Here is a 5866-nt window from a genome sequence, read left to right on the forward strand (position 1 = left end):
AAATCAAATGGAGGATTAAAATAAGTAGAACAAGAGATAATTACTAAACAATTAAAATACAAATCTCCACAGGCATACCTAATCTTTTATAAATTGAAGTAGTGCAAACTGCTATCTATTTATATAATATTAATCCTCTTAAAGCTTAATCGTTCAAATTCCTAAATAAGGTGCTGGATACTTGGTTTTATGAATACATATGATCATTTGCCCTAGCGGTCGCAGATTACTTAATTGTCGATTTTTGCCCAAACTAGAATAGAATATATCAATATAGATATAGAACATACCCTCTAAATAAGAAAAGAAAACTAGGTATAAACAAGAGAATTTACAAAACTAATCCTAGAGCAAATATTGGATATCTTGTTGAATATATACCAGGTTCTCCAATCTACCATATCTGGATATCTAAGCTCAAGTGGGTCATCGTTATTCGAAATGTTACTTTCTTTAAGAAAAAAATATACAAATGGATTAAACAAATAAAACTATTAATATACACACAGATCAAGAACTATAGTAATTGTATTAACTCTCGATATTTAGTAAATAATCGATATTGATAATATTATTATTAATCAAGGTAACAATATGATGACTTTGACATACATTATTACTGGTTCTGTTGATATTATTATACATACTTTAGATATACCTTAAAACAAACAGGATTCGGAGATATCTTTAAGAAATGGGAGCTTATATATAAATACCAAAAGTAATAATATATATAAGATTCTACACTCTAAAGAAACCTTAAAAACAAAAACCGAATTCAAGAATAAACCACCACTGATTAGGTATAGGAGTCTACAAGTTTTACTCCGACATCACCAAGCAACCATAGTAATCAACCAGAAAGTATAGATTATGAGCATATTGGTAGTGTTATTCAAGTTATATGTAGAAAGTACAAAAGTAATCCAGATATTTATCCTATTGATACTATAGATGTCTACATTATAAAGAAAGTAATATTACTGGAAAGATTACCTCCTCCGATATGTATAATCGATTAATTCAAAAAAGATCAATTTTTATTTCTTTCTAATCGAGAACCCAAAAGATAAAGAATTATGAGAATCGAAATTCCCTCACTCAACTCTTAATCCATTTGAGTATCAATTCTTTGATTTTGATGATATAACTTCTGATATCAATATATTTATAGATTATCATTATTAAACTTGATAATAAAAGAAACTGCAAAACGATCCATTAATAAGCAACCATACACTTATAGGTATTCTTATTACAAACTTATCACTTGAAAATGATTCCCATATCGAAGATTTCCATTCAACATTTTGGCTTAGTTACTCAAATATAAATATATAGGGGAAAGAACATTTATTTATTATTATATACAGTATAATCGCTTTTGCTGTACAAACAAACCTAGTTCTTTTAAAGTATTTGAAAATAAAGCCTTAGAGGAGCTACCCAACTTACATCTATTAGGATTACCCAAATTATTTCAGCATTACCACCAACTCAAGGATCACTTCTTGGGGAAATGGTTTAAATGCGAGTATGAGATTGAAATCAATAATCTGAAGAATCGCAAAACATAGCATGAAATCAATATATAAAATACACCAATTGCCCCTATAACATTGCAATAGATATTTATATACCAATACAATAAATAGGGATTCTTAATACAATATCAAGCTAGACTAATTATTTGTGGTAATCTTCAAGCTAAAGATACAATTGAATCAATTTATGCTGCGATATTTGTTGAAAGATTATTTAGAATCATAATGGTGTTGATAACAAAATACGATCTGAAAACAAAGCAATTTGATATTATCAATATATTTGTTTAATACTTATAGGAATTCATTAGGTATACCTGTAGTTTACTACTTACCGGATAGATTCAAGGAACCAAATAAGTGCATAATTCTTAATCGCGTATTATATAATCTCCGAGATTTTCCTATATTATAGTTCAAGGATTTTAACAAGATACTAAAGAATCTAGATCTAAACCAATACAAAAGGAACCCTGTTTTTTCATAAATCCAGATCAGACTGTTTTGATATTATTCTTTGTGGACGATATATAGATTGTATATTATTGCAAGCATGTATCAATAGCTAATAGTATTATCTTTAATATCAAAGCAACCTATGAATTGAGAAATCTAGGTAATACAAAGTGGTTTTTGGGTATCCAAATCATTTGTGATCAGAAAATGGGAAAACTTTAGTTAGTATATGATACTTATATTGAGAAGATTGTATAGAAGTTTTAATCTTAATAATAGCAATGTATACATACCATTACAAAACAAAAACAAAAGTCGGATACTAGTTATATTATAACAAATCATATTAAAGGAATCTTATAATACCATAATACTGTTAATATGTGGTTATAAGCGATCTATTACGCCGCCAAGCACGTCGGATCGCAATCTAATTGCTTTAACAATGATGATAATGATTATATTGATAATTGAAGCAAGTGGAGATGATGATATATAGTTTATTTACAAAGTAATAACCAATTAATTCTATAAGGAGGATAGAAAGTAATGAATAACCCTAAAGATTGCAAATGTAATTGATGTATGTATTAAAACTTTAAGTAAAAACGAAACTAAGCTATGTCGATGTATTAAGGTTTGTATGTATCAATAATATAATTAAGATTATAAGACAAGCGGGGTCTATATAGAGAATCCCTACATTAATCACAAGAGCAACTCCAAAGAGAACTATTAAATCCTATATTGATATGCTCAAGACTAGAAAACACTTCAAACATCAAAAGGCATTAAGACGAGCATATTCAAAACGATGGAGATAATATAAAAGTATAAACAATAAAAGCGAAACAGCTATACAATTCTTATAAAAATGGGAAGTGGGTAATAGATGATTACCAATAATCCCTTCAAACTGCAATTGAAGATTATAGAAATAGTTCTTAAATTAAGGCTTGAACTGATTCCCTTACTCTATCGCAATAGAACAAGATAGACCCTGGAATACAAGATACCAGAGAAATACAAGAACCTTTTATAAAACGAAAATCGTATACAGCTGATCACTGTGCTTGGTACAGATAATACTCAAGCCGCGGAGACCTGGTACAATTATGTTGTGCCTCAGATCCCTTACAACATACTGGACACATTCATAATACTTTTAGATACAATTATTTGAAAAGAGATTAAGGTATAAACAGAAAAGAAATCAATACAATACAGAATCTTTAAGTACAAAATAAACCCTTTTATAGGGAGAGCCAACTGGATTGTTAGTTTCAAAAGATAATAAAACCATTCCAGCTATTTAATATCAGTGAATACTCAAAGCCCCTTAATAGATCGTAATACCCTCAATTACAACAACATTTTAATAGGTGTTAGCTATATTGTAACCTATATATATATTATCGCCTAGCTTGTTGCTCTAGATACAGCAAACTGACTGCTAAACACACCAACAGAAAGATCCATAAGCAATACCAAAACAATACTCAATATACAGAATGCCTAAAACCCTTCCGATCCGTATACAATAACTACCCTGCAGCACCACGATCAGTCAATAGAAAAACTGATCAGACTCACCCATCAACAAATAAGAGAAATCAGGACTACTGATCAAAGGGAGACTCAGAAAATATACAAGAGAAAAGTACCTACTCCAACACCAGCCAAACAGCCTCAAGTAGTTATCCCCAAACCCCTATACCAGAGGCCCGCATTATTACCTACAAGAATAAATAGCAATTGGTGGACCGATTACCCAAACAAACCCGATTAGGGGAAAGCCCCCTCCAATAATCCGATTTACACCCCAGACCGTAACCCTCCGCACCACACTAACAAAGGGATAAATTATAATATAGTAGCTATAACTAAAAAAGCCTTCTCATCTCCCGACTCTGAAATGAGCGAGGGAAGTGAGTCAAATACCAATAAAGCCGTTATCACCCCTGTATAAGTTATACAACCAGTGTGAACTTAACAAGAGGAAGGGGGCTTACAATCGCGTAAATGAATATAGGATGCGGATACTCCAATTATATTATTTTTTTATAAATTGCTAGAAAGGTTAATATGGATATTATCTATATTCAAGAACCCCGATTATACAATAACTCAACAACCCAAAATCATACTATATATAACCGATACCAGCCAATCAATATCTAAAAAGCAACTGACAGCCCTAAGTATAGACTACAAGTAATCACCTACATACAAAAAGAAGACAACTTGAAGATCAAACAAATAAGATAAACTGGAAATAGAGATCTACTTTGGATTAATATTAACAGATACTTGATCCTCAATACCTATTGTGCCCTATTTGATCTACTAATAATAAAATACATACTCGAATTAAAAATCGCCTTAGGGATTGATACGATTATCGAAGATGATTTCAATATTAAGTATAATCTATAGGAATCTGGAATAACAATTACCAACCAAGGTGATATACTTGTACAATAGATTACCAAATAGGGAATAGAATATATTAGAACTCTTAATACCCCTATATATGTAAAAGGATATATTCTGGATCTAACCTTTTCCAATCTGATTATTATTATAATAGTGATTGATAATGATTTATATAGCAATTCCGATTACATCACTTAAATTACTACCATCTCGAATAGAGGAACCTTTGAATATAAGCAAGCGTATATCCGGATATGTGATTCAGATCTACCCTGTCTAACAGGTATAATGACTAATCACTTAACAAACCTCTAGAATCCAGATCTTTGATCTATTTACAATATCGACAGACTGATTACTAGACTTATAAATATACTAAATGCCTTTATAATAGCTATAGAGCAGAAAGGCTGCAAATCCTATTAATTATCCCCATAATGAATCAATGAGTGTAAGAAGGCATATTGAATATATATATAAATTAGGAGAACTGGAATTGCTGATGGAATGGCAATGGTCCAGCAGGATCTATAAAGGATTGTACAAGTATCGAAATGAGCTTATTGGATTAAACGCTTGAATAATGTATAGAATGATTAGGAATTATATAAAGTTATGAATTAGCATAAGCTAACCCCAAAAGCAGACCTCAAGGCCCCTCCTTTAATAATCAAAAGCCAGGAGATTATTGATATTAGAAAAAAAGCCAAAATACTTTTTACAATGATATTCGATCGCTTCAAAATATCGAACGATTTATAATATAACCCTTTACAGAAATAGGACTATCAGATAATCTTATTATAGAAAAGAACGATCATTATAAAGGAAATAGAAAAATATATAATAAAAGTCAAAAGCATATCATCCAAAATCGATTGAATAATTGTTTGCCTCCTCAAGGCATACTGACCTAATATGAAGAGTATAATATATAAGATTTTCGCGGTTTGCCTTAAGCTTAGTTACTACCCTAACAAATAGAAACTCGCTGAAATAATCATACTACTCAAGGTTAATAAAAAGAATAGGATATCCCCAAGATTGTAAAGACCAATTATATTGATATTATATATTGGAAAAGAATTAGAAAAATATATCGCTAATCAAATTACATAGACAGCTATAAGATACAATATTATCAGCCCTTAGTATTATAGAGTACTATCGAAAAAAGTCAATATTGATTTTACAGCTGCCTTTACTTATAATACTAAGCTTACTTTAGCAATTAGCAAAGTGATTATATTAGTAATAATAGATATATAAGATATTTATAATATATTCCTTAAAAAACGGCTTCTATAATGTATAAAGAAGTAGGGTTGGCCTATAGCACTCTTACAACTCGTTGATTCATTTCTAACTGGGAGATATGTGTGTGTAAGGCTTGAGGGGATTACAATACAGGATTTTCCGATTATATGCAG

This window comes from Botrytis sinoallii, assembly GCF_014898435.1.
Source record: "Botrytis sinoallii strain Bc 23 chromosome Unknown BSIN_019, whole genome shotgun sequence".
In the NCBI taxonomy this organism is placed as follows: domain Eukaryota; kingdom Fungi; phylum Ascomycota; class Leotiomycetes; order Helotiales; family Sclerotiniaceae; genus Botrytis; species Botrytis sinoallii.